Source organism: Phascolarctos cinereus, unplaced genomic scaffold (assembly GCF_003287225.1).
Source record: "Phascolarctos cinereus isolate Bilbo 61053 unplaced genomic scaffold, phaCin_HiC Scaffold_1;HRSCAF=81, whole genome shotgun sequence".
Lineage (NCBI taxonomy): Eukaryota > Metazoa > Chordata > Mammalia > Diprotodontia > Phascolarctidae > Phascolarctos > Phascolarctos cinereus.
The window spans coordinates 192,300,158-192,328,077 of NW_027555514.1; the positions used below are offsets into that span (position 1 = coordinate 192,300,158).

A 27,920-nucleotide genomic window follows, 5' to 3' on the forward strand; every position below is an offset into this window, starting at 1 on the left:
TAGCCTTTTTGCACCCCTTTCCCCATTCTCATATCTTCAGTAACTTTCCATTCCCTCTAGCATAAAATAAAAACTTCTCAACCTAACATTTAGAGACCTCAAGAATCTGGCTTCCACTCACATTCTCAGTCTTATTTTTAAAAAAATTTCCTCTTCACTAATCATCCATTCCAGTATTATTAATCTGTTATTTGATGTACACGAAAGTCCATCTCTCACCTGTAGGGCTTTGTAAACTGGTCCTCTTTGTATGTAATGCATTCTTTCACCTCTAACTTGTAGAATCTTTGGTTTTTTACAAAACAAAGGTCAGATTTCACTTCCAATATGAGGCCTTTCCTGACCCCACCCTCATTCACAGTTAATAGTGAAATATGTATTGCTTGAGCATGACATGGGCATGGCACCCACATTAGTATATTCTCTATTTCCATGTGGTCATCTCTTGTTCTAATACTCAAACCCTTTTCTTCTTGTCAGAAATGACCTATATATAACTCAGAATGATAAACTCAAAATATTCAGGACTATCAGGTATAGGAATTTAACCCAGGATCCAATCAAGCCTGGAGCATTGTATGATGCTCTCCCAATAGGTGGAGAGAATGCTGACAGGACCCTGCATTCCTGTGTGAGGGTCAGGGTTGCCACAAGAACTTTGAAGAGGAGAGATGGTCGTTATTCTATCTTTGTGAGGACACTTGTGGTTTCAGACTCTCTTTAGAACCAACTCTGGGGAAGAGAAAGACTCTCTTGCAGATGTAAAGTCTGTTCAGAATGTCCCTGATTTCCAACTTGCTTCTCTAGAGATTTTTAGGAAATTTTCACTTGAGTGAGATCAGAGCCTCTCTCTTGGTTGAGCAAGATCTCACCTTACTCCCATCTAAAGACCTTGCTCTTTCGTGTATTTTCTGGGAATATTCTATATGTGTAACATTTTAAGGTAAATCAAGTTCATAAGCATTTATTAAGTGCCAAGTATGTGCCAGGCACTGTGCTAAGTGCTGGGAATACGAAGAAAGGTGAAAAGAATCCCCATAGAAAATTTGGAACTCAAAAATCAATGTTGAAAACTAAAAATAAATAAATAAATTTAAAAAGAAAATTATTAAAAAAAAACAATCCCCACTCTCCACACACTCACAATATAATGGGGAAGACAACATGAAAATAACTGTGTATGAATATATAAGCATATGTAGATTTGATCAATTGGTGATGATCTCAGAGGGAAGAAGAGGCTTTTTGCAGGCAGGATTTATCTGAGACTTGAAGGAAGTCAGGGAATCAGGAAGCAGAGATGAAGAAGAGAGAATTCCAGGCATGGGGGAGAGTGAGTGAAAATATCTAGGGCTGGGGGTATCATGTGGGAGACATAGCATGGGAGCCAGGGTCACTGAATCATAGAGTTTGTGGAGGAGGGAGAAATTACAGGAAGGAAGGCGAAAGAAGACTGGAAAGGTAGAAAGGACTAAGTGAAGAAGGGAATTAAGAGCCAAGCAGAGGGTTTTACACTTGATTCTGAAAGTAGTAGGGAGCCACTGGAGTTTATTGAATGGAAGCTGACAAAGTCAGATCGGTGCTTTTAGGAAGGTCACTTTGAGAGCTGAATGGGGGATGGACTGGAGTGGGGCCAGACTTGTGGCAGGCAGATCAACCAGCGGGCAACAGCAATAGTCCAGGCATGAGGTGGTGAGGCCCTGCATAGCGACGATGGTGGTATCAAAGGAGGGAAGGGGATGATGTTGCAATAATAGAATCAATAGAACTTGGCAAGAGATTGGATATGGGAGATTAGAGTTTGAGGAATTGAAGATGACTCCTAGGTTGTGAGCCTGGGTGCCTGGAAGGATGGTGAGGCAGCTAGGGGATGCAGTGGATAGAGTGCTGGACCTTGAGTCAGGAAGCCCTGGCCCAGTACCATGCCTGCCACACAGCTAGTAAGAGATAGAGACAAAACGGAGCCTATGTGGTCTACACCCACTGGCTTGTTCCTGGTCAAATATTGAGATGATTCAGGATATTCTGAATGGAATATCAGGCAATTTTGTGGTGCAGTGGATAGAGTGCCAAGCCTGGAGTCATGAAGGTCAAATCTAGCTTCCAACACTCAATGGGCTTTTGGATCCTATACAAGTCACTTAACCACAGTTTGCCTGAGTTTCCTCATCTGTAAAATGGGGATAATAATAGCATCTACTTCCCAGGGTTGTTTGAGGATCAAATGAGATAATATTTGCAAAGTACTTAGCTCAGTGCTAAATAAATTTTAGTAATATTGTTATTTCCACTATAAACATAGGACCTTTTTGCTATCGGCATAACCACTTCAATAAGGGGATTATTGTTCAACATTGGTACCTCCTGCTGTTACTAGGCCGCCTCTTGATTCAAGCCTGGTCTGCCTGCAGAGTTTCTCTGCACCTCTGGCCAGCCTGGGGCAAAATCATGAAGCAAGTGGATGACATCATATGGGCAGCAAACATGCCCTTACACAAACAACATAGAATTTCCTCCATAATCCCCAACAATTCTTTGATTTATAGCTTCTCAGTTACTTCTTTCAAAACTCTGAAAACGTCAAAAATAAGTGAGCTAACGGACAACAATGAACTCTGGCCACCCTCATCTTCTGACAGCAATTCTGTGCCTTTAAGCATTTTTTTTTCCAAATAGCTCCTCTCAGTACAATTTGTCTGAGGGGCAGTTACATATCAAGTCCTCGGAATTCTCTCAGGCTGTTTTTCTAACCCAAATATCTATTTTTGCAAGAGCAAAAAACCCAAGTGCATTTATGAAAGTGGCAGTAACTTACGTTAAAAATCTCCTCCCCTAGAAATTACTTTGTATTCTTTTGTATATGCTTTTCATTTAATTGCATGTCATATTCTATCCTCCTCCCCAACAACTAGAATGTAAGTTCCCTGAGATTAAGAAATGTGTTGTTCTTTGTACCTCCAGAACCTACCACAGTGCAAATGTTTGTTTTTGTTCTCTTTTGAGCATTAGCTTGCATATTTGGAGAGGCTCATCACAAGACCATGAGGTGATGAGCTGTTGTTTTTGCTTTGTTTTGTTGGTTTGGGTTTTTTGTTTGTTTGTTTTTCTATCCCAATAGCTCATGAAACTATCTACTATGGTTTTGTTCTGCATCAGTGTAGGGAGTGTTTGCACTGATGAAATCATAATTTCTTTAGCTGGTAAGATGATGGGGTTGCAGCATTGGCTGATGGCTTCCCAGGTCTCACAGAAAATAATTCTTCCTATCCACCCCAAATATGCTTATGTTCAGCTCTAGGTGGTGAGAAAGAAAGATGAACACTCTAGATGTTGGCAACTTCACTCTTTGGATTGCACTTCGTTTCCTGGATCTAACAAAATTGTAATCCTAGTGCTAGCCCTACTGCCAGCTGTTTAATTTGGCAAATATTCTTGAGGATGTGGGAGGCAGAGCAGGTGTTAAGATCCTTTGGTGGAGTCTCATAAAGTAAATAGTCAAAGGTCTGTTTGTTCTGTACCTCCACCCATTGGGGACATTGTAAGGATGGACATTCAGAATGTTTGTTTGGTTTTTGTTTTTGCTTTTTTTTGGGGGGGGGCTAGGCAATGGGATTAAGTGACTTGCCCAGGGTCACACAGCTAGTAAGTGTTATGTGTCTGAGGCTGGATTTGAACTCAGGTCCTCCTGAATCCAGGGCCGGTGCTCTAGCCACTGCACCATCTAGCTGCCCCCAACTTCCTTTTATAAAAATAATTTTTATGGATATCTGTTGTTATCACCTTCATTTCCTAATAGTTTCCTCTCCCTTCTGTACTCAGGAAATTCTTTTAAAAAATAATAAACAGAAAGAGAAAAGAAAAGCTCAGCAAAACCAAACACTATGTCAACTAAAATCAGCAATACATACAGCATTCCAAAACATCCATTCCTGCAAAAAAGAGAGGGCAATGCATTTTCCTATCTCTTGTTTGGGGCCAAGTTTGGTCATTATAATTGAACAGTGTTCAGTTTGGACTTTGCTGTTGGAGTTATTTTTCCATTTATATTCCAGAGTCCTTGGGTAAAGAAGTTGAGGTTCTATCAAAGTTCAATGTCATATAGACAGCAAATAAATAGTAAAGCCAGGATTCTTACCCTGGCATTCTGTTTTTATTTTTGTACTATACAAAAGCCATGACCTCTCAGGGACTTACCTTTATCCACACAACCAAAAGTCCTTAAGATTATGTTTAGTTCTAGTAAACTTGAGGAGACAGCTAAGTGGCTCAGTAGATAGAGTTTTGGGCCTTGTGTTCAAATCCAAACTCAGATGCTTACTAGCTGTGTGGCAAGTCACTTACTCAATTTCTCCTTGCTTTAAGCTATTGGAGAAGAGAATGGCAAACCACTCCAGTGTCTTTGCCAAGAAAAGCCCATGAACAGCTATGATCCATAGGGTTACAAGTCAGACACAACTGAAGGACTAAATAACAACAACAATGAAGCATACTGTGGGTCTTTGGGGAGGGGAAGATGCAGGAGAGGGAGGAGAGTCTGTATGTGTGTGTGTGTGTGTGTGTGTGTGTGTGTGAGAGAGAGAGAGAGAGAGAGAGAGAGAGAGAGAGAGAGAGAGACAGACAGACAGACAGACAGACAGACAGACAGACAGAGATAGTGAGGAAAAGACCAGGACAGAGAGAAATAGAAAGACAGAGAAACAGGGATACACAGAGAGATAATGAGAGAGGAAGACAGAAAGGGAAGAATGGATAGACAGAGAGAGAGAGAGAGAGAAGCAGAGAGACAGAGATAAAAACAGAGAGTCAGAGAGAGACAGACAGACAGACAGAGATAGTGAGGAAAAGACCAGAACAGAGAGAAATAGAAAGAGAAACAGGGATACACAGAGAGATAATGAGAGAGGAAGACAGAAAGGGAAGAATGGATAGACAGAGAGAGAGAGAGAGAAGCAGAGAGACAGAGATAAAAACAGAGAGTCAGAGAGAGAGAAAGACAGACAGACAGAGATAGTGAGGAAAAGACCAGGACAGAGAGAAATAGAAAGAGAAACAGGGAGGCAGAGAAAGACAATGAGACAAAGACAAAAAAGGGAAGGATGGATAGATACAGAGAGAGAGAAGCAGACAGAGATAAAAACAGAGAGTCACAGAGAGAGAGACACAGAGAGAGAAGAGAGAGAGAGAGAAGAAGAAGAATCATCCAATGTGTACCTAGATTATAAGGTTGGTTTTCTTCAAGGTAAGTGTTAGTACAGTATATCAAAGTTCATTTCCACTGCTCTTCTCCCTTAACTGGGTGCCTCTCTATACCTATTATGCCTAGACATCTCACCTAAGCGATCCCATCTTGCCCCCTCATTGCCCAGAACCCCCCACTATTGTGTTTCATAAAGACCTGCCCTCCCTAGCCAGAACTCCTGGCTCCAGACCTTTCATGGAATCATAAGATCATAGATTGATAGTGGTGGAAGGAACCATAGGTGGAAGGAATCATAGATGATAGGAATCTTCAAGGACATCTAGCCCAACACCTTTATTTTAGAGATGGGGAAACTAAAGCCCAGAAAGGTTAAATGAACTTGCCCCAGGCCACATAGGTAGTAATTGGAAAAGGCAGGATTCGAATCCACAACATTTGACTCCAAATCCTGTAACTTTTCACTTACCTTCCATCAGAACTTACCGTATTTGTGTACCATCCTCCCATCCCCTCAAGACCCTGCTCTTTCCTTTCTGAAGTGACAGCTGCCTAATCTGATAAACTTGTCCATATCACCGTATTAGTGGATACTTCCTACTAACCTTTTGTCATGGTTTAACTTGTAGCTTGAAGGAGCCTCATTGAGATGCAACTTCTCCACCCAAAGGAGGGCCCTAACTTCAGGAGTCCAGCCTGCTTCAGTCATCAGATCATCTACTTCACAATTTTGTCTGAGGCTGGCCAGAAGGGCAGAGAAGAACCCTGCAGGTAGACTAGGCTTGGGTCAAGAGGAGCCCTAATAACAGTTGTCTAAGCAGCAGGCATCAATGTTGAGCAATGCTCTCCTCTCATTGAAATGGTTATGCCAAAAGCAAAGGTTACATGCTTAGTGACTGCCTGAATCAGTTAAATATTTAACTGGAGAAGAGCCAGTGGACGTAGGAATTACAGGCTCCAATTGTGGACTGTCTCTTACCAGCAGCCATGCTAGACAACTTCTTTGAGCCTTACTTTCCAATATTTATATGTGACCCTTTTGTTTTTCACAAGCAAAGGACCTGGTTATGCTGTGGGGGAGAAGCACAGTATTACAGAAGAAAAGTTTTATTAAAAATGGAGATATAAATAAGAGACCCTTGAATGGACTACCATTAGTTCTTGAAATATATGCAAATCCTAGCAATCATAGTCTTAAATCTGGGGTCTCTAACTCACCAGTTCTATCTTGGCGCCTTGCCAGTTGAAAGCTGGCATGGAGGTGCAGTATAAGCAAACATGTGAGACGTTCTTTTGCCTCTCTTCATGCAACCTTTTGTCATTCCTTATGGCTCTCAAGCAATGAAAGGGCACATCTCTAGACATCTCCAATCTACTAGTGCCATCTCCTCAATGCAATATGTAGAAGCATACTGAGTATCCCCTCCCTCTCCCCAACCTTATCTTTTAAGGATATGCATTACAAAATAATATTAGGACAATAGTTCAGGCATTGGCAAACTATGGCTAGGGGCCAAATCTTGCCTGCTGAAGGCTGGAGAGCTGGGAATGGTTTGTACATTTTTTAATATAATAAAACTTTCTTTTAAAATGTAACAACCATTCTTCTTAGCTCATGGCTCTACAACCACAGGCATCAGATTGAATTTGGTGACCTTTGCTTTGTCTAAATGTCTTAGTTTAACCTGCCTGAGGAACTTTTATCAGTTTTAACTATCAATTCTGCAATAATGCCTTGCACTATATCCCTTTTCTCTCTTACCAAAGGCCTAGTTGGTTTCTTTGAGGTGTCCTGCATGAAAGTTCAGGGGTGGGGGGAAGGCTGCTCTCTGAATTAGATTGGTGACCAGACAAAGGCATGGGACCCCTGACTGATGAAACTAGGAGCAACAGGTTCGTCTCTTTTCCCATGCTTTGATCTAATTAGAGTAATGATCAGACCTGGAGAAAGACAAAATATTTGAAGATTTCAGTTAGTGAATGTATCTCTTGAATTCATCTTTGACTAACTGGAAAGAAGAATCCATAGAACAGGGTTTCTTAACCTCTTTTGTCACTTTGGCAGAGATTCATTGCTCATTGTTCACCTTCATAGTAGAACAAAATGCTAACTTTCAGCTAAAGGTTAGTAAAAGTAAAGATACATTTTTTCCCCCAACCAAGTTAAAGAAAGTCCAGAAATCTATCCACAGACCCCTTAAGGGTCCCAGGTTAAGACTCCCTGCCTTAGAGGAGTGTTCAAAGAGGACTTGAATGGTTCTAGGAAAATGACTCACAAAATTAAGTGAATATTGTTCTGTTTGATGAAGCAAACTGTCAACTGAATTGTTACCCAAGTTTTGAACCCTTGCTCAATCTTGACTGTGAAATTGCCTTTGTTCAGGAATACTTCAAAATTGTAACTTCAAAATGGCTTGGTAGAAGATTTCCAAGAGCATGAGGTGACTGCCAATTTTACTTTTCTCTAAGCAGAAACAGGCTTAGATTAAGCTCAATTAATAAAATTGTTTCTAACAAGCTTATGTATCAAACTCAACACTATTTTTCCTTCAACAAAGGTAAGGGTCTCTAAAGTGCCCTTTTTCTCTTTTAGTTGTCATTGCCCTCTCTCAGCACAATGTTTCCTGGTCCCCTTTTCCCACTATCAGCTATACATTGGTGTATACACAAATCCTGGGCTCTAAGGACATCATAGACTCAGAGGTAGTAGAGCTGGAAAAGCCTAGGAGTGTTCTAGTTCAGCCCCTTCATTTCACAGGTAAGGAAGTTTTGATCCAAAGAATGGAACTGATTTACTCAAAGTCACACAAGTTGGTTATAACAAAAAGGGGGCCACAGACCCACAGAATCTTCAGGGTGGAAGGGACTTTGGTGGGTGGAAGAGCCTCAAAAGTCATCTGTTCCAGCCCCCCTTATTTTACAGAGGAGGAAAGAGGGGAGTTAAGTGATTTGCTAGAGGTCATAACAATTGTGTAAATGACATTAGAACTCAGGTCCAAAGGCAAGTGTACTTTCCACTCTACCACGATCTAACATGCTGCCTTCCTGTGACTAGAGGTCATCTAGTCCAAGCCTTACCTTAACAGGAACCTGTCCTTAAGCCATCACAGACAAGTGCTTAAGCAGCTTCCAGTGCTGAAATTGAGGAAACCCATTCGATTTTCAGACTATCTTTCCTTATATGGAGCCCGAACTTTCCTAGAACCCTTTTCTAACCCTCTTTCCACTATGCACCAGCTAAGTATCTTAGTGCACCCCTGAGACTAAAGTCAGGAAGACCTGAGTTCCAATTTGACCTCAGACACATACTAATTGTGTAACCCTGGGCAAGTCACTTAACCTCTGTCTGCCTCAATTTCCTCCACTTAAAAATGGGGATAATAATAGCACCTACTGTCAGGGCTATTGTGAGGACCAAATGAGATGTTTGAAATGCCCTCAGCAGAACGCCTGGCACATAGTAGGTGCTTAATAAATGCTTTTCTCCCCTCCCCCTTTCTATTAGCATGCTCTCTTTTTCTTTAAGGGCACTTTTGATTGACTGGGCAACAAGTGTCCATGAGCACCCCTCTAAGGGCATACTGCGGGGAGAGTACTGATCTCCATTGGCCCAGAAAGTTCCTTCTCGGGAGCCTCTATGAAATCACGTCTTATTCAGAACAAACAAAAAAGTGCTAAGGAGTAAGCACTATATAACGCCTATGCTTGGGGCTATATCTGCCCCCAACATCGGCCCTTTCTAGAACCGCCCCGACAAGTGCTCGCGGACACAGACTTCCCCTTCCATGTTCACTACAGCACGGGGCGACAAGTGTGTGTGTGTGTGTGTGCGTGTGTGCGTGTGTGTGTGTGTGTGCGTGTGTGCGTGTGTGCAGGGGGGAACCTGGGAACGCAAGAGCCAGGGAGACAAAACTTGCGAGGTAGGCTAGGGCAGCGTCAGCCCCGCCTCCTGAGGCTGGAGCTACCCCCTTCCTATCCCCCACCCTTTCCCCAAGCTTCTAATGTCTTGCCACCTGGTTCTCTTTAAACTTTGGATCCCTGTCCTGCTGCGTTTGGAGGTGCCCTCAAAGCCAAGAGAGAGCCCCGGGGGCTAGCACACAGGAGTGCAAACAATTTATCCCAAGCCAGGTAATCCGAACTACTTTATCCTGTCCCGCTTCCTACTTGGCAGCTCCTAGGGAGCGGAGGAGGACGGGGACCAAGTACTAGACGAGAACGAACGTGCGTTGTTGAACAGCTGTCAGAGAAGTCCAGAGGAGGAGCAGGGAGTGGCGGGGGTAAGGTAAGGACTACCGGAATTTGCCCCCGAGCAACTGTTAGCTGGGTAGCCTGCGGAGAGGCGGCATCATGGCCTGCAACTTGGCAATCTGCTTCCTGTCGCTCTGACTTTCTAAAGTGGGGTGGAGGAGGGACACTTCTTATGACCGAGAGAGAGGGAGGGAAAGAAAAAGAGAAGGAGGGAGGAGAGAGTGTCTGTCATGGCTTTTTAGTAAGTGGCCTGGCCAGATGGCCCTGGGGCTAGGATCCCAGAATTCCCTAGGCCTGACTTGGCTTGTGACCTTTTCAGTTGAGTCCCTTCTGGTCTCTTAATCTTAGGAACATCAGGAGGTGCCTCCGGGAAAAGAGAATATATAATAATGTTGTAATTGGTATTAACTCAGTGAAACCCAAAGTCTGGGGAAATGAAACAAACACTGACTAGGCGCATTGCATAGTTTTGTGCCAGCCACTGAGGAAATTTAGGTAAGATACAGCCATATACCCAGAAAGACCAAAAAATCTGATAGAAACCAGGGCAGAAGTTTTCCATGAAGGCTCCTAATGTAAGTAAAATCTTTCGTGACTGGAGCCGTTAATTCTGTGTGTATGTATTTTCTTTGCTTTCTGTCAGTCAGCCTTCTGCAAGGTAGAAGCTTAATTAATGCTTATCGGGTTGAACTACTTACTGATGTTATCTGCAGGCAGGATGGCTAAAACAAGAGAGACAGAGAGAAAAAGAGAGAAAGAAAGAAAGAAAAAGAAAGGATGGAAGAAAACCATCACAGTGTCTCCTAGAGCAGAGTAAAAGAGGAAACCAATAGTTACTGGCTTTCCACTTCCTTTGCAGGCCCCCCAGTATGTGTATATGCTGTGGTCTGGCCTTGTGATTTTTCAGCCATGTAAGAAAGGCAAGGGAGGGGATCTTGGACCCCTAAAATAATGGTAAAAGTGGAGCTAGTTCAGTCTTTTAGAAAGAATGGGACTTCAAATATATTAACCTTTAATGGTGCCCATAAAAATACCTCCCAGAAGGTAATAGGGTATTTTCCCAGCATCCTGTGGGGATAACCTTACAGTTGCATCTTTTTTTTTTTTTCCTGGAACAGCTCAGATTTCAGGAAAAGAAGATGTGCTTTTAGTGAGGCTTTGTAAAAGGAATATCTTTTGTTGGTCCATGGAATCTGATTTTTGGTTTGGAAAATATGCTCACTGTAGGTAAACTGCCTTTCTAAGGTGATACTAGTAGGGATACTAGTAGGGAGTTGCATCTACCCTGCCACCTCATGGAAACTCTGCCTTGACAATTTGTTCCACTTTCCCCACTGTGTAGAATAGTAGACCTCTGCTTGAAGGTCTGTTTTGTTGCTTTGGAAGGTTGTTGGGAGAAACCTGGTTGAGAAGGAGGCTTTCTGTCTTAGAGAACTAGTAGGTAGCTCATTGGCTCTTATCACTGTCTCCAGAACCACATTTTTTCCTTAGAATCATAAAAGTATTTTTGTTCGGTTGTTTCTGACTCTTCATGACCCCATTTGAGGTATTCTTAGCAAAAATACTGGAATGGTTTGCCATTTGCTTCTCTGACTCATTTTACAGATGAGGAAACTGAGGACTTGGCCAAGGTCACACAGCTAGTACATATTTGAAGCCAGATTTGAACTCAGAAAATGAGTCTTCCAAACTCCAGGCCTAGTGCCCTATCTACTTTGCCACCTATCTGCTTCTCGAAGTATCAAATCATCAAATATTAGGGCTGCAACAGACCTAACTACCATCCAATCCCCTCATTTTACACATAAGGAAACTGAGGTCCAGAATAAAAAGTGACTTGCTCTATTGTGCAACTAATTATTCTTAGAGCCAAGCATCCTGATTCCTAGTCTTGTGTTTTTCTACTTCATTTACCATTTACATATAACAGTTGAAATCTCATTGTCTAGAATGTAGAGGAAACCCATATTCTCTTTATGGCCTTGTCATGACTCACTGGATAAGGGACAGTTCAGTCTACCATTGTTCAAGGATAGAGCGAGCGATGGCTCAATCACAAAATGTCAGAGTTGGAAAGCGTCCCAGAGGTGAGCCAGCCTTACTAGCATCTTGACAATAATCTCTTCCTATGTCCTTATTTCCAACAAATGGCCGTCTTGCCTTCACTCGAAGATCACAAGGGAAGGGAAACCCACTCGCTCCCGAGGAAGCCTAATTGTCAAGCCAAAATTTGCCTCTGTGCAGCTCCTAGTTCTAACCTTTGGAGACAAGAACAAATCTAATCCTTCTCATGGGTTCAAATAGATTTAGAGTTAGAAGGAACATTAGAAGTCATGTAGTCTAACTGCTACATTTTACAGATAAGGAAATTGAGGCCCAGAGAGGTTAATTGACTTGCCCAGTGTCACACAGCTCGTAAGTGTCTAAGGAAGGATTTAAACTCAGGTCTTCTCAAGTCCATCTACTGTGCGTGCACCTCCCTGCATTGCATATAACAATTTTAAAAAAAACAACCAAAAACCTGAGTCCAGCTAGTATCTAAAGGCTATAGAGAAATCCTGCATGTAGTTAACCTTGGATCATTCAGGGTTTGCTCATTGTCGTCCCTTTTCTTCTCCTTTTCTCTTCTGGCCCTTGCTTCTAGGCTGCTTCTTAGCATCTTTCTCAGGGGTAAAGAGGGTCTAGGAACATTAGTTCATCAGAGAAGAGGGACATCAGGGCAGTTGTTTCTTCACTTTATCCAACCTCGGATGTGTGGAAATTCAGCAGGAGTGAGTGCTTTATGTTGCTTTGCATCCAGCTATGCACCAATCCGACCGTCTATGTAACCATGTCACATTCCCAGCACATGACACAAAGACACATCGGTGCACACAGGTACCCACACAGTTGCCCTCTTTCTTCTTATGTCTGCCACATTAATGTTACTACCTCCCCCATCATGGTCAGAAATTGGCAAAAGGAAGTGAGGAAACACAGGACATTGTGACATGTCAGGGCGTTTTTTTGAGAGATACTAAAGTATTACACTATACTGATAAGGAATACCATAGAATAATCAGAGCAGGAAGGAGTCCTGGAGATAATAACAACTCACATTTCTATAGGATTTTAAGGTTTACTAAGTGCTTTTCTGACAATCTACAAGAGGTAGATAATTTCCAGTATCATTTCCCCCATTTTGCAGATGAGGCACTCAAGATCAGAGAACTTCAAAAATGTGCTCAAATTCAAGTGGTTATTTAGTATTCAATCAGTAAGCATTTATTAAGCACCTACTATATGTCAGGCACTGTGCTAAATGTTGGGGGATACAAAAAGAGGCAAAAGAGATAGTGTAAGTGAAAGGACTACTAGACTTGTTGGAACAGATCTGAGTTCAATCCTGCTTTGGACATTTATTAGTTCTGTGACCATAAAGAAGTTGCTTAATTTCCTTGTTTATTGTCCTCAATTCAATTCAACAAAAGTATATTAAAGACTTACTATGTGTAAGGTACCATGGTAGAGGCTGGGAATACAAAGATAAAAATCAAAACAGCTCTTGGCCTCAGGGAGCTTACATTCTACTGGTGCGCTATAACACATGCAAAGATAGTATATGTATATGATGTAAGATAGTTTGAGGAAGAAGAGAATACTAGCAACTGAGAGAATAAAGAAAGGTATCCTAGATGGGATGGTACCCAAGCTAAACTTCAAATATCTTTCCATCTTGCCCCAGAGCATCTCAAACCTATCAGCACATTTCTGAAATTCTCCCATCTTCGGATCCCTTATGATTCACCTCAGTCATAGGTTTCCAAAATGGGTGATACTGCCCCCAGGTGGGTGCTGGAACAGAGGGGTAGTAGTAGTTTGAAATGATGCAAATTAAAAAAACAAAACAAAACAAAACTGTTACAGGGTTCAAGAAAGTAGATTTCCGGGGGGGGGGCGTTGAGTAATTTTTTTGAAAAGGGGATGGTAGGCTAAATAAGTCTGGAAACCTCTGCCTCAGGTGATTCTTTCATAGATATACTTCATTTGGGAACTGACTCCATGGTCTCAAGGTGTTGTCTTTCAAGTTGGGCAGGTATTTATCCAGTGCCCACAGTACTTTTGTTTGCTCCCACTTGGAGATCACCCTCGGGTTTGGGGACGAGAGATCAAGTTCTCCAGCTTCACATAGTCTCTGTACAGATGTTGGGACCTGATTGTTAGGAGCATAGAAGCAATTTCTACTGCACTGGTTCCCTGTTGGGGAAGCACAGGAGTCTCAGAAAGCAAAAACTCTTTCCTTAAGCTTCTGAATCAAATCTTTTACCCGAGATGCCACCTCCTCCATATGTTGTCACTTCATCCAAGTCTTGATCTCTCCAGGAAGGATGATTGGGAATTATTTCTGTACCAGAAACTTCAAAATTTGTTCCTTTACATGAATTTCTTGCCTCAGACACTGAAAGCAGAGCTATGAAATTGTCTCAGGGCTTCACTAGAAAAAACATTGTCTAGAGACTGCTCATAGCCCAGAGCATTCGTTTTATATGTCTTTCTGTCTTAAGATTTTTATTTTTGCAAAATGTCAGCTAATTTATCTATCCTAGACTTTCCACTTGTATGATTTTATCTCACTAGGCTTCTGAATTCATATTCATTGATTCATTTAATCAACCATTCATCAAATATTTATCCAGTGATTACTGTCAGCAAGGCATTTTGCTAGTCTCGATAGGGAGGCTCCTTCATGGCATCCAGACTACACTTGGGGGCATCCAGGTCTGAGTGAGAGGCACCTGAAGATGGATCCCAGAAATTAAACTTTGCATACTCAATTTTCAAATGGGTCTGGGATCTCACTGATATTGTGGTTTCCTCCAACATTACAGAAGACTCATCCATGCCTGCTTATCCTTTCAGTCAGTCAACAAGCATTTAATAAACACTTAACTATGTGCCAGGCAGTGTGCTAAGTGTCAGAAATGCAAATAGAAAGAGAAAGACAGTCCCTGCCCTCTAGGGCAGGGCTTACATTCTAATGGCGGAAGACAACTCTTCCAAGGGAGCTAAAGAGAAGGGGAAGGTAATTAAATCTCCAAGGGCTATGATAGGGTAGGTGTTGTGAAGAAGATGTGTCAGCAACATAGCCTAGATAAGCATGAAGACATCTTTGGCCTGGCCAAATAAATCTGAGGTTCTAAGAGGAACCAGCCAATTAGACAGTGAATCCTGAAGAGCCAATGTACTTCCAACATAAGAAGTAGTGCAGGGTTGGAGTGAATTTCCAGGGTGTGACTCTTGTCCATGTTCTCCTATAAGTTTGCCCCTGGGGGTCTACTCAGTGTGGGGTAGGTCTTCCCTGCTTTATTTGGACCCTGTGAGAGTATCAGTGGAGCATTCTTGCTGTTCACCTGAAATTCCTATGGCATAATTTGCTTAGGCTTTCCCCAATTGAGGGGAACCTACTTTGCTTCCAGGCCATTGCTAAAACAAAAAAGACTGCTATAAGTATTTTTTAAATGAATGTCTTTCTCCTCTCTCATTTATCTCTTAGTTGCGGATACCACGAAGTCAAAGTGCATGTGATTTTTAGGGGCATGATCCAAAATTGCTATACAGAATGACTCGACCAATTCAAGGTTATTGCTACATCGGCATCAATGTGACTGTTTTCTAACAGCCCCTCTAACAAATGACTTTCTGATTTTGTTATCTTTATCAATCAAGTGTGAGGTTGAAACTTAAAATTATTTTAATTTGAATTTAATTATTAGATATTTGGATTATTATTAGAGTATTTTAAAAAAATATAGCTTGGGTTTCTCCGACTGAGAACTGCCACCTTGTATCCTTTTACTATCTATTGGAGAATGACTGTCATTCTTATATATATGAATCAGTTCTTACAGATCTTATGTATTGGACCTTTATTAGAGAAACTTGATCTAATTTTTTTCTAGGTTCGTAGTTGTTGATGTTTTCTTAGTCACTCTCCTTTTAAAAAATTATAGTCCCAGACATTTCACATGCTTTTGGTATCTTCTTCTCATTCAGATAACTTGTGTATTGATCTCTCAGTGCTCTCACAATTGTGTTTTCTTGGGGATCTTTTCTATATATTCTTGATTTTATCTACTGCTGTCTTTGTTCTAATAAGTACCATTTCTGAGTCTCCAATAAGCACAGCCAGGACTGTATTAAGGTAGGATTGTCCTTAATAGTGAAAACAGTTTATCTTCTATTTGTTGTTCTCCTATTTTTGTCCTTAAATGCCTCTGGGTTTAGTTGGCTCTCTCTAAGCTTTCTTTAAACCCGTTTGACCCTTTGATGCTTCACTTTGTGTTATGATATGATAATTCTCATAATCGTTCATTATTCTTCTTTGCAGAATTTTATAAATGAGTTTATATTTCAAATTCTTGATGCCTTTGGCTGACGTATTTCTCCATTTAGTAGGTAAAAACTTTGCTTACTCAAGTGCTTTCTGGGCACTTTTGCTCTTCTTGTTGTAACCATAACAGTTAGACTTTTGATTTTGACTACCGCCTCCCTCAATCTGCCCTCCCTTCTACCATTCCCCTCCCTTTTCTCTCCCCTCTTCCCTCCTACTGACTATAGGGAAAGTTAGATTTCTACACCTGAGTATGTTATTCCCTCCTTGAGCCAAATCCAATGAGAATAAGGTTCAAACAATGCTTGTCTCCCTCTCTTCTTTTCCCTCCTACAAAGACTTGTGCCTCTTCATGTGATGTAGTTTACACTTTTTACCTCCTCCTTTCCTCTTCTCCCATTACATTCCCTTTTCACCACTTAATTAGGTTTTTTATCATCATATCAAAGTCAATTTCTACCCACCCCCTCTGTCTATGTATATCCCTTCTAAACGTCATAATAAAGATACAGTTCTCAAAAGTTACAAGTATCATCTTCCCATGTAGGGATGTAAACAGTTTTCTATTATTGAATAACATGTTTTTTTCCCCCTTTCCTGTTTACCTTTTTATGCCTCTCTTGAGTCTTGTATTTGAAGATCAAATTTTCCACTGAGGTGTGGTCTTTTCATCAGGAAAGTTTGGAATCCCCCTATTTCATTGAATGTCCATCTCTTGTCCTGAAAGATTATGCTCAATTTCACCGGGTAGTTAATCCTTAGTTGTAATCCAATTTCTTTTGCCTTACAGAGTATCATATTCCAAGCCCTCTGATCTTTTAATGTAGAAGCTGCAAGGTCCTGTGTAATCCTGACTATGGTTCCATGGTATTTAAATTGTTTCTTTCTGGCTGCTTGCAGTATTTTCTCCTTGACCTGATAATTCTGGAATTTGGCTACAATATTCCTTGGTCTTTTCAATTTGGGATCTCTTTTAGGAGGTGATGGGTGGATTCTTTCTATAACTATTTTACCCTCTGGTTTTAGGGCCTCAGGGGAGTTTTCCTTGATGAGCTCCTGAAAGATGCTGTCAAGGCTCTTTTTTTAAATTTTTTTGGCTGGAGATAAATTAATTAATTTCTTTTTTGTTTTCAACATTCACTTCCACAAGATTTTGAGTTCCAAATTGTCTCCCCATCTCTCCCCTACTCCCACCCCAAGATGGCGTGCATTCTGAATAGCCTTTCCCTTGATCTGCCCTCCCTTCTATTACCCTCCACCCCTTTCTCTTATCCCCTTCCCCTTCTGTTTTCCTGTAAGGCAGGATAGATTTCTATACCCCATTGCCTGTATATCTTATTTCCCAGTTGCATGTATAAACAATCTTTAACATTTGTTTTTAAAACTTTGGGGTTCCAAATTCTCTCCCTTCCTCACTTCCCATCCACCCTCATTTGAGAAGGAAAGCAACTCGATACAGGTTATACATGTGTAGTCACGCAAAACACTTCCATAAAAGCCATGTTGTGAAAAACTAACTATATTTCCCTTCATCCTGTCCCATCCTCCATTTATTCTATTCTCTCCTTGGACCCTTTCCTTCCTCAAAAGTGTTTGCTTCTGATTACCCCCTCCCCTAATCTGACCTCCCTTCTATCATCCCCCCTCTCTTATCCCCTGCCCCTCCTATTTTCCTGTAGGGTAAAATAAATTTCCATACCCAGTTGAGTGTGTATGTTATTCCTTCCTTAAGCCACATCTGATGAGAGTAAGATTTATTCATTCCCTCTCACCTCCCCCCATCCCTCTCCAAGGTAAAAGTTTTTTCTTCCCTCTATTATGTGAGGTAATTTACCTCATTCTACCTCTCCCTTTGTCCTTCTCCAAGTGTAATCCTCTCTCACTCCTTAATTTTATTCTCCAGATATCATCCCTTCATATTCAGCTCATCCTCTGCCCTCCATCTATATATATGCCTTCCAACTACCCTAACACTGAGAAAGGTGTCATGAGTTACAAATATCACCTTTCCATGTAGGAATGTAAACAGTTCAACTTCAATAAGTCCCTTATGATTTCTCTTTCCTATTTACATTTTCACGCTTCTCTTCCTGTTTAGCTCTGGTCTTTTCATCAAGAATGCTTGAAAGTCTTCTGTTTCACTGAATGTCCATTTTCCCCCCTGAAGGATTATATTCAGTTTTGCTGGGTAGGTGATTCTTGTTTTAATCTTATCTCCTTTGACCTCTGGAATATCATATTCCAAACCTTCCTATCCCTTAATTTAGAAGCTGCTAAATCTTGTGTTTCTACAATGCTTGAATTGTTTCTTTCTGGCTGCTTGCAATATTCTTTCCTTGACCTGAGAACTCTGGAATTTGGCTATAATATTCCTAGGAGCTTTCATTTTGGGATCTCTTGTAGGAGGTGATTGGTGGATTCTTTCAATTTCTATTTTACTCTCTGCTTCTGGAATATCAGGGCAGTTTTCCTTGGTAGTTTCTTAAAAGATGTGCCACCCAGCTCTTTTTTTGATCATGGCTTTCAGATAGTCTAATAATTTTTAAACTATCTCTCCTAGATCTATTTTCCAGGTTGGCTGTTTTTCCAGTGAGATATTTCACGTTGTCTTCTATTTTTTCATTCTTTTGGTTTCGCTTCATAGTTTCTTGATTTCTCATAAAGTCATTAGCTTCCATTTGCTCCATTCTAATTTTTAAGGAATTATTACCTTCAGTGAGCTTTTGACTTCCTTTTCCATTTGGCCAATGCTGCTTTTTAAGGCATTCTTCTCCATGTTGGCTTTTTGGACCTCTTTTGCCATTTGGGTTAGGCTGTTTTTTTTAAGGGGTTATTTTCTTCAGTATTTTTTTTTTGCAGTCTCCTTTAGCAAGCTGCTGACTAGTTTTTCATGATTTTCTTGCATCACTCATTTCTCTTCCCAGTTTTTTCCTCTACTTCTCTTACTTGTATCCTTTTTGAGCTCTTCTATGGCCTGGGACTGATTTATATTTTTCTTGGAGGCTTTGGATGTAGGAGTTTTGACTTTGTTGTCTTCTTCTGGTTGTATGTTTTGATCTTCTTTGTCACCAGTGAAAGATTCTATGGTCTGACTTTTTTGGGGCTGTTTGCTCATGTTCCCAGCTTGAATATTAAACTCTTTATTAAGGTAGGGATCTGCTTCTAGTGTGAAGAGTGTACTGTCCCAAGTTTGGGGTTTTGTGCAGCTGTTTTCAGAGATACTTCTAGGGACCTATACATTTTCAGTTCTTTCAAGGTGGTAGGATCAAAGGCAAGGTGTTTACCACTTTCCTGGCCTGTGCTCTGGTCTATGAGTGACCACAAGCCCTCTTTTCTTCCTTGCAATCATTCTCTTGATTTTGTTTGATTCTTGATGTCTCATGGAGTCATTAGCTTCCACTTGCCCAATTTAATTTTTAGTGAATTGTTTTCTTCAGTTAGCTCTTGTACCTCCTTTTCCATTTGGCCACTTCTACTTTTTAATGGGTTGTTTTCTTCAGTGTACTTCCCCCCCCCCATTTTGTCAATTGTATTTTTAAAGAAATTGTTCAGTTTTTCTTATACCACACTCATTTTATTTTTAAAATCTTTCTAAGAAGGCTTTTTGGGCTTGAGATCAGTTCATATTCCCCTTGAGGTTTTTTGTTTCATTTTGTTTTGTTTTTTTGAGGCAATAGGGGTTAAGTGACTTGTCACACGGCTAGTAAGTGTCAAGTGTCTGGTCTGAGACTGGAGTTGAACTCAGGTCCTCCTGACTCCAGGGCCGGTGCTCTGTCTACTGTGCCACCCAGCTGCCTTTGAGGTTTTGGATGTGGGTGTATTGACAATGTTGTCCTCTTCTGAATTTGTATTTTGATCTTCCCTGTCACTATAATACTTCCCTATGGTCATTGTTTTTCTTTGTTGCTTTTTGCTCATATTGTTTCCTTTTCTTCTGGCTTTTAAAGTTGATCTCTGCTTCTGGGGCACAGGGAGCACTGTTCCATGGTTCTTGTGCTGGGGCTAGGGCCTGGTTACTGGTTTTGTGTGCTGGGGCCTCATGTGCTGGCAGTTGGAGGATGTACAAGCCTGGTTACTTACCTGGTGCTGAGTTGGAACTGGTGGTGGTGGCTGGTGTGTGCCTAGTGTTGGTGCTTGCCTGCTCCACCACCCTGGGACTCAGGATCTCTCCATGGTTTGCTGAGGTGGGGCTTGATGCTGACCTGCTGGGATGCCTCCTGTCTTGTACTGGTTCCCTTTAGCCATGGCAAGAGGGACCTTTCCTTTTAAGCCCCTTAGCCTCTCAAGCTAAAAGACTTCTGCACCTTGTCTTTGTGCTGGCTCTACTATTCTAGGATTTTTCCTGGGGCAATATTATCTGGTTTTTTTAAGGTCAATAAGGGAGGGTGAGAGCACCTTGCTGCTTACTCTACCGTCTTGGCTCCCAGAAGTCAAAATAGGTGACTTTCAGACATTCTGTCTGTGGGCTGATAGCTCCAGAAGCAGTAGCTGCCAATTCAGTCACTCCTGAGGACTGCCCTGTCTTTGGTGGGGCCAAGTCAATGCTGGCACGGCCTTCATGGGACTGAACTCCTCTCTCAGCCTGGTGTGACAGACCTTTCTTGTCGACCTTCCAGGTTGTCTTGGGCTGGAAATCTGCCTCACTCTGTCACTTTGTGACTGCTTGAGAATTTGTTCAGAGTCACTTTTTAAAGGTATTTAAAGGGGTTTGAGGGAGAGCTCAGGCAAGTCCCTGCCTTCATTCCACCATCTTACCCCCCCCACTAAACATTTGTATAAAATTTTATAATTATTATTGGTATCATTTCTAACATCCTTTTCCCATTTCTCATTGCAGATTACTTATTTAAACTTAGTTGTTTCAATTGTGTCCCCTTTTTTTGGTATTCTTTTTTCTTGATTTCATAGTATGTGGTTAAATTACCTAAACCCAAAATTATATATCTGAGATATCCCCATTCCCTTTTGAAAATGAACAGGACCCACAGTACAGTGAGTTGTTAGAAGAGATGGACATCAGTGACTTCCATGAGAGCCTCACAGAATTAGCAACTCTCTAAGACTATAGACTTCATATTTCTGCTGTATAGCCTCCCACTGAGCAGAGAGGTGAGAAGAACTAGGTTTAAAACTCATGCTAGAAGTGTTCAGGACTCTATTTGCCCCCTTCCTTTCCTTCATGTAGTCTCAGTCTTCCCAAGTATGCATGTTTCTGGTTATTCAGCCTTACTCTCTCTCCTCCCACCTCCCCACCCTTGTAACTCTCTGTGGAGTAGCATTTGGGAAAAAAACCAGTATCTAGAGCATCAAGAACAATGGACTAATTATTACTTCTAACAGGAAATCAATCTCCTATTACCTAGGCCATTGGTTTATTTTTTAATTTTACTTACTTTTGAGATTACACATCATTGACCTTGGGGATTTCCAGCCCTCAGTGATAAGTGGATAAAAGTCTTACTTTAATTGCTAAGGCAGGCTAGAGCACTCCCATTGTAGAAATGAGCTCAGAAGAAGATACACAGCTGCTTTCCCCAGTCCCATCAAGTCCAAATATTGAACTTCTGGGACCTTTCCTATGGGCTTGTCCCACAAGATACTCATTCTGATCTTGCATACCATAAAAATTGCTACCTTTATCTCTCTGGGGAGTTAGGAATACAGTTTATGTATTTTCTAATTATTTGTCAGTATCTCTGTCTTATAGATTATAGGCTCACAGAAGTCAGAGATAGTTTATTTGTCGATTAATAAATAAAAATTTATTGAGGTCTTGTGCTTTAAGTGCTGTGGAGATTACAAAGACTGGGAAGACACAGTCCATAGCCTGGAAGAGCTTGAAGTGTTTTTTGATGAGAGAGATAAGGCATACATGTGAAAAGATAACATAATATGAGGGAGCAGATACTAAGTACTAGGAGCCACGAATGATGCCTGGAGGAAGGAGATATGGAGAAACAAGGAGTGGGCCTTACAAAGAATGTTGGGCATGAGCTGAATTGTCAAACATGACTCAGTTCTGAAGAGATAGATAGAATCCCAGAAGAGGATGGAGAGCCTTCTTTCCTCCTCTTCATCTTCTAAATTCCTCCCCATCCTTCAAAACCCAACTCATGGGCCGCTTTATCGGGGGGGGGGGCTCTTCCCATATTACCTAGTTAATATATATTTTTTTACTTCTCATATATTATTATTATTATTATTATTATTATCATAATCATCTGTGCATACATCTGAATCTCCTGTAATACTGTGGCTTTCATACAAGGGCCTTTATCTAAACTTTAAAAGCCACTGAAGTGACCACAATAGTTCTCAACACAGATAATAGGTTAAAGAAACATCTATTGAATTGACTCAAGAAGGTAACATGAGCAAAGATATGGAAGCTGGCATTCATAAACAATGTTTATAGACTCTTTCCACCCCTTTCAGTGAGCAGTGATGCTGTTAATAACTCACTTTTACAGTTCTCTAAGGTGTATAATTTTTTTCCACAGTAAGGTAGGTAGTACAAGTAATTGTATCCCCATTTCACAGATGAAGAAACAGAGGTTCAGAAAAGTGAAGTAATTTGCCCAAAGTAACATAGCTAGTGTGTGCCATGACAGACCAGTCTGGCTAGAGGAGAGAGTTCAGGTGGGGGAATCTGTTTCTATGTAACTTAACTCTATAAGGCCCTCAGATTCCCACACATATAGGTGTTTTTATTTATTTGTTTGCTTTTTATTTGGCTTGGAGACCAATTTTGCCAACAGGACATTATTGCTTCTTAAAAAACAAAATAATACAACTTTCTTCCCACCGCCAGCACACACACACACACACACACACACACACACACACATGCACACACACATGCATATACACATGCGGATGGAAAAAGCACAAAAGCAAAAAAAAAAATCCCAGAACACAAAAATTATAAAGCCTTTCATATTTTGTAATCCACTTTTACAACCCCCTTAAGGGTTTTTTTTTTAAAGCATCTTGTGCCCTTATCTATGTAAAAAATCCAAAACTTGGTTTAAAAAGAGGCAGAATCCTATCTGATTTGGAAATTTCCTTGGTTGCTGATTGGTGACCATTCCCATGCCATATGATGACTCATCAAAGCCTATGAGGTCCCCAGGGATGCTTCTTGCTGAAGAGTCATTATTTTAACATTTTCATGTGCTATTAAAAATACAAAGCCCCACATACACACACATACACATCTACTTTTATAAAGAAGAAATATATGTCTTTATATAAAAATACATATATTTATAATGAGAAAAATGTATGTATGTGTAGACATTTTATATACAATATCTATATATGTATATAGAGACACACACACACACGCACATATATATTAAATATTTTCTCATGTATGAAAGAAGTAGACAAAAAACTTTGAGATAAAAGGTCAAGAAGTGAGATGCAACAATCCTTTAAAAAATGTATCTAAAAGACTAAGAATTAACTCTGCTAGCCAAAAGACTAAGTTGTAGACAAGTTACCCCTGTGTTTTGAGAGATATTTTTCCAAAATTTTGAGTCCAGAGATTATTGGTGGGACTTATCAGTACCCAGGACATCCTATGATCTGAATCATTCCCGCTCAATATTTTTAAAATTGTAAAAGCAACCAAAGAGACTTTCATGTCTAATTCTCTCTATAGGAGATTTCTACTTAAAAATAGAACACTGTGAAAAATGTTAGAATCATCTCTTACCCCCTCCCCCACCCATGCCCAACAAACATGTAACACCTGCAGGCTACTTGTTAAAGGAATAACTACTAAGTGTTGTTGGAGGTAACACAGAATGTCCCTCTCTTCATCCCTCAAAGGTACAGGATGAGTCCAGTGGGTGTCCAGAAATAGAGGGTGTAGAGGCTTTGGCCATTCTGGCTCTAAGCAGAATACAGCTGGGTGTCTCTAATTGGATAAATGGGAAGGAAGGCTTGACTTAGGTCATATTAGATGCATCCTTCTCAGGAGTTTCCAACAGATAAGTGTTTGAGGAGCGTTTTGATTAAGGTAAATCTTAATAATGAAGAAAACCCTTAAATGGCAAGAAGGAACCTGGGGTCATATTATTGGTAGTGTTGCTGTTGCAGGGTCCTGGGAGGTAAATTGCTACTTTTAGAGGTAAAAGTGAGGCATATGGAGAGCCTGTATTAACAGTGCCTTCCCCACTGTTAATACAGGCTCTCAATATGTCAAGTGGAACATGCCAGTGTGTGACTCTCATCTACAGAGAGAGAGAGAGAAAGAGAGGGAGAGAGAGAACACAAAACCATTCAGAAGGGTACCAACTGATTGCCAACAAGCTTGTAAATTGTCCAAGGATTCTAGCCTTTCTACTGCCAGAACAGATCTGGGATCAACCTCCTTTTTGTTCCTATATGGGACTTTTGGACCAGGAATTATCCTCCTGTGAGTGGAAGATAAATAAGACTGTTCGTAGGGGTCAGCTGTTAGGGAAGGGAAGGGGAGATGTGCATTCTCTTTGTTTCTGTGGGTAAAGTCAGCTGACTCTTACCACAGACATTATTATCAGCAGGGATAGATCAAGAGAGGCCAGCTGTTTAGATCTTTCTCTGCTGTCAGGCTGTCCTAGCCAGGGTTTACATCCTGGCTTTTGTTTCATATCTGCTTTTGGCTTGGGTTAAAATTGTGTCTTAGATAAAGATCTCAGCAGAATGAGGCTCTTCTCTCTTATGTTATTTGTGGAGGGTTGGGAGGGTGGGGTGGGTGGGGTGTGAGGCGCGCTCATGTGCTGTGCACCTTCAGGCACATGGGCATATAACTTTGCGCTTTCTTTTGGTTACCCAACAGGACTTCTCTAGAAGACATACTTCCACTTTTGTTCATTTCCTTTAATAAATCACTCAAAAGGGATGTAGTCAATGTACTAGAGACTTTTATTCATCGCACTTCTTAGAAGGCAGTCATCATTGTAAAATGTCGTAGCCACCAATACCTCCCTATATTGTTATTTTGGTCACCTACGATTTAGATTCTTAAGAAATAATGTGTACATAACCATTTAACTATGGTAGAATACTATGTTAAAAAGGATGAATTTTGTGGAGGAAAAGTAGCTTGGGATTATTAAAAATGCTACACAAATTCCTGAATGCAATCCAGCAAGATCTTCCCTGTTTTCAGTTCTGGGCTTGGTTTATAATTCATTTATAATGCCTGTCTCAGATATGGTAACTAATGGACTAACTCAATGGTCTATCCAACTATATGTTGTAATCTGGGTGACAGCCATTTTCTTTTTAAATTTTTTTTAATATATGGAATAAAATAGGCATTTCCATAATATAGTACTTATTTTTTTTTGATTTTCCTTGCAGGAAGGAGATTACTGTTTTGGCCTTTTTGATCATTGTTCTGTCTGGTGCTTTTTTAGATCTTTGCTGGGGTGTGTATGGGAGAGTTGGACTTACCTACATCATTTCATGTTTCTGTCTTAACCACTTCCACTTCCTCATGTAGCTTGTAGTGGGGTGTGATAGTCTAAATATTGTGATTACACTGTCATTAATAATTGAAATAGCTCACTTAAAGGAATGAGACCTAAACTATTTCATTTTGGGTCTGTTTGTTGTCTTTCTTTACAATTTCATTTGCAAGGTTTTGAGATGACTAGCTTAGTTTGGTCTGACATTACATTTTCTGCTGGCTTGTTTTCTTCTCTATTGCTTTTTACTGTTTTTGTAAGGTGATACTGCTGAAAATCTTCAATCATTCTCCTCCGTAACATTTTGCAAATGAATTTGTAATATGAACTAATGTTTTGCTTGGTTGTCACGTCCTTCTGCTTGGTAAGAGCAAACATTTGATACTAAAGGGCTTTTGTGACTTCCTTGTTTCAGTGACCATTTTATCTTGGTTAATCTTCTCTAAAGGAATATTAATAATCAGATAGGAATAATAGTATAGGAATAGTAATAATCAATAATAATTTCTAAACTTTTGTCTGTTACCATTATATAGTCAGTACTTTGATTCGTTTGCAAGTATCGTAATTACATGAAGCAATTTCTTCTCATTGTTACCCATTCTTCTGATTTAGAGTCAATTTTAATCTTAGATCTAATTGTCAATGGTATAACTACACACAGCTACCTCTAAAATGGCTCTCACAGAAGAAACAAAGCTATCACTCTTTGTAGATGATATGATAATATACTTAGAGAATCCTAGAGAATCAAGTAAAAAACTACTTGAAATAATAAACAACTTTAGCAGAGTTGCAGGCTGCAAAATAAAGTGACATAAATCATTGGCATTTCTGTATATTACCAACAAGGTCCAACAGCAAGAGATAGAAAGAGGAATCCCATTTAAAGTTACTTAGACATTATAAAATACTTAGTAGTCTACCTACTGAAACAAACCCAGGAACTATATGAACACAATTACAAAACACCTTTCATACATATAAAGCCAGCTCTAAATAATTGGAAAAACATCAGTTGCTCATGGGTAAGCTGAGCTAATATAATAAAAATGACAATTCTACCTAAGCTAATTTACTTATTCAGTGCCATACCAACCAAACTACCAAAAAATTATTTTATAGAACTAGAAAAAATAATCACAAGATTCATTTGGAAGAACAAAATGTCCAGAATATCAAGGGAACTAATGAAAAGAAATGCAGAGAAAGGTGGCCTAGCTATACCAGATCTTAAATTATAAAGCAGCAATCATCAAAACTACTTGGTACTGGCTGAGAAATAGAGTGGTGGATCAATGAAATAGGTTAAGAATGCAAGACACAGTAGTTAATAACTATAGTAATCTACTATTTGATAAACCCAAAGACCCCAGCTTCTGGGATACGAACTCACTCTTTGACAAAAACTGCAGGGAAAACTGGAAAAGAGTATGGCAGAAACTAGGCATAGACCAAAATATTACACCATGTGCCAAAATAAAGCCAAAATGGATTCAGGATTTAGATATAAAGGCTGATACCATAAGCAACTGGGAGAGCATGGAATAGTTCACCTGTCAGATTTATGGAGAACAGAAGAATTATGACCAAATAAGAGATAGAGATCATTATGAAATGCAAAATGGATAATTTTGATTTTATTAAATTGAAAAGTTTTTGTACAAGCAAAGCCAATGCAACCAAGATTAGGAGGGAAGCAGAAAACTGGGACAGAATTTTTACAACCAGCGTCTCCGATAAAGGCTTCATTTCTAAAATATATAGAGAACTGAGTCAAATTTATAAGAATACAAGTCATTCCCCCAATTGATAAATGGTCAAAGGATATGAACAGGCGGTTGGTTCTCAGATGAAGAAATTAAAGTCATCTATAGTCATATGAAAAAATCCTCTAAATCATTATTGACTAGAGAAATGCAAATGAAAGCAACTCTGAGGTACCATATCACACCTATCAGATTGGCCAGCATACAAAATGTTGGAGAAGATGTGGGAAAATTGGAACAGTAAGGCATTGTTGGTAGAGTTGTGAAATGATCCAGCCATTTTGGAGAACAATTTGGAACTATGCCCAAAGGGCTATAAAAATGTCCATACCCTTTCACCCAGCAATACCACTTCTAGGTCTGTTTCCCAAAGAGATCATAAAAATGGGGAAAAGACCCATGTATAAAAAATATTTATAGTAGCTCTTTATGTAGTGGCAAAGAATTTGAAATTTTGGGGATGCTTATCAGTTGGGGAATGGCTGAACAAGTTTTAGTATATGAATGTAATAGAATGCTATTGTAGTGCTATAAGAAATGATAAGCAGGCAGACTTCAGAAAAACCTGGGAAGACTTATATGGACTGATGCTGAGTGAAGTGAGCAGAACCAGGAGAATGTTGTACCCAGTAACAGCCACGTTGTGTGATGACTAACTTTGATACACTTAGCGCTTCTCAGCAATGCAAGGATCTCAGACATTTCCAAAAGTCTCATGATGGAAAATGCCGTCCATATCCAGAGAAAGAACTGTGGAACATGAATGCAGTTTGAAGCATACTATTTACCCTTTCTTTTTCTTCTGTTTTGCTTTGTTTCTTCTTTTTTGTGGTTCCTTCTATTGGTTCTTCCTTACAACATGACTAATGTGAAAA

The 27,920-nt window shown here is 40.2% G+C and overlaps 1 protein-coding gene across 6 annotated transcripts in view; it reads left to right on the plus strand.

Annotated features, from left to right (window-relative positions):
• Positions 1–9,066: 9,066 nt before the first annotated feature.
• Positions 9,067–27,920, plus strand: part of CRACR2A (calcium release activated channel regulator 2A) — a 228,984-nt gene continuing 210,130 nt past the window's right edge. For 5 of the 6 annotated variants that reach the window (XM_078155925.1, XM_078155927.1, XM_021001581.2 and 2 more), the window contains exon 1: positions 9,067–9,325. The gene's annotated coding sequence lies outside the window, so the exon portion shown is untranslated. The remainder of the gene's footprint in view (positions 9,326–27,920) is intronic. The other variant, XM_078155932.1, reaches the window with a different exon arrangement.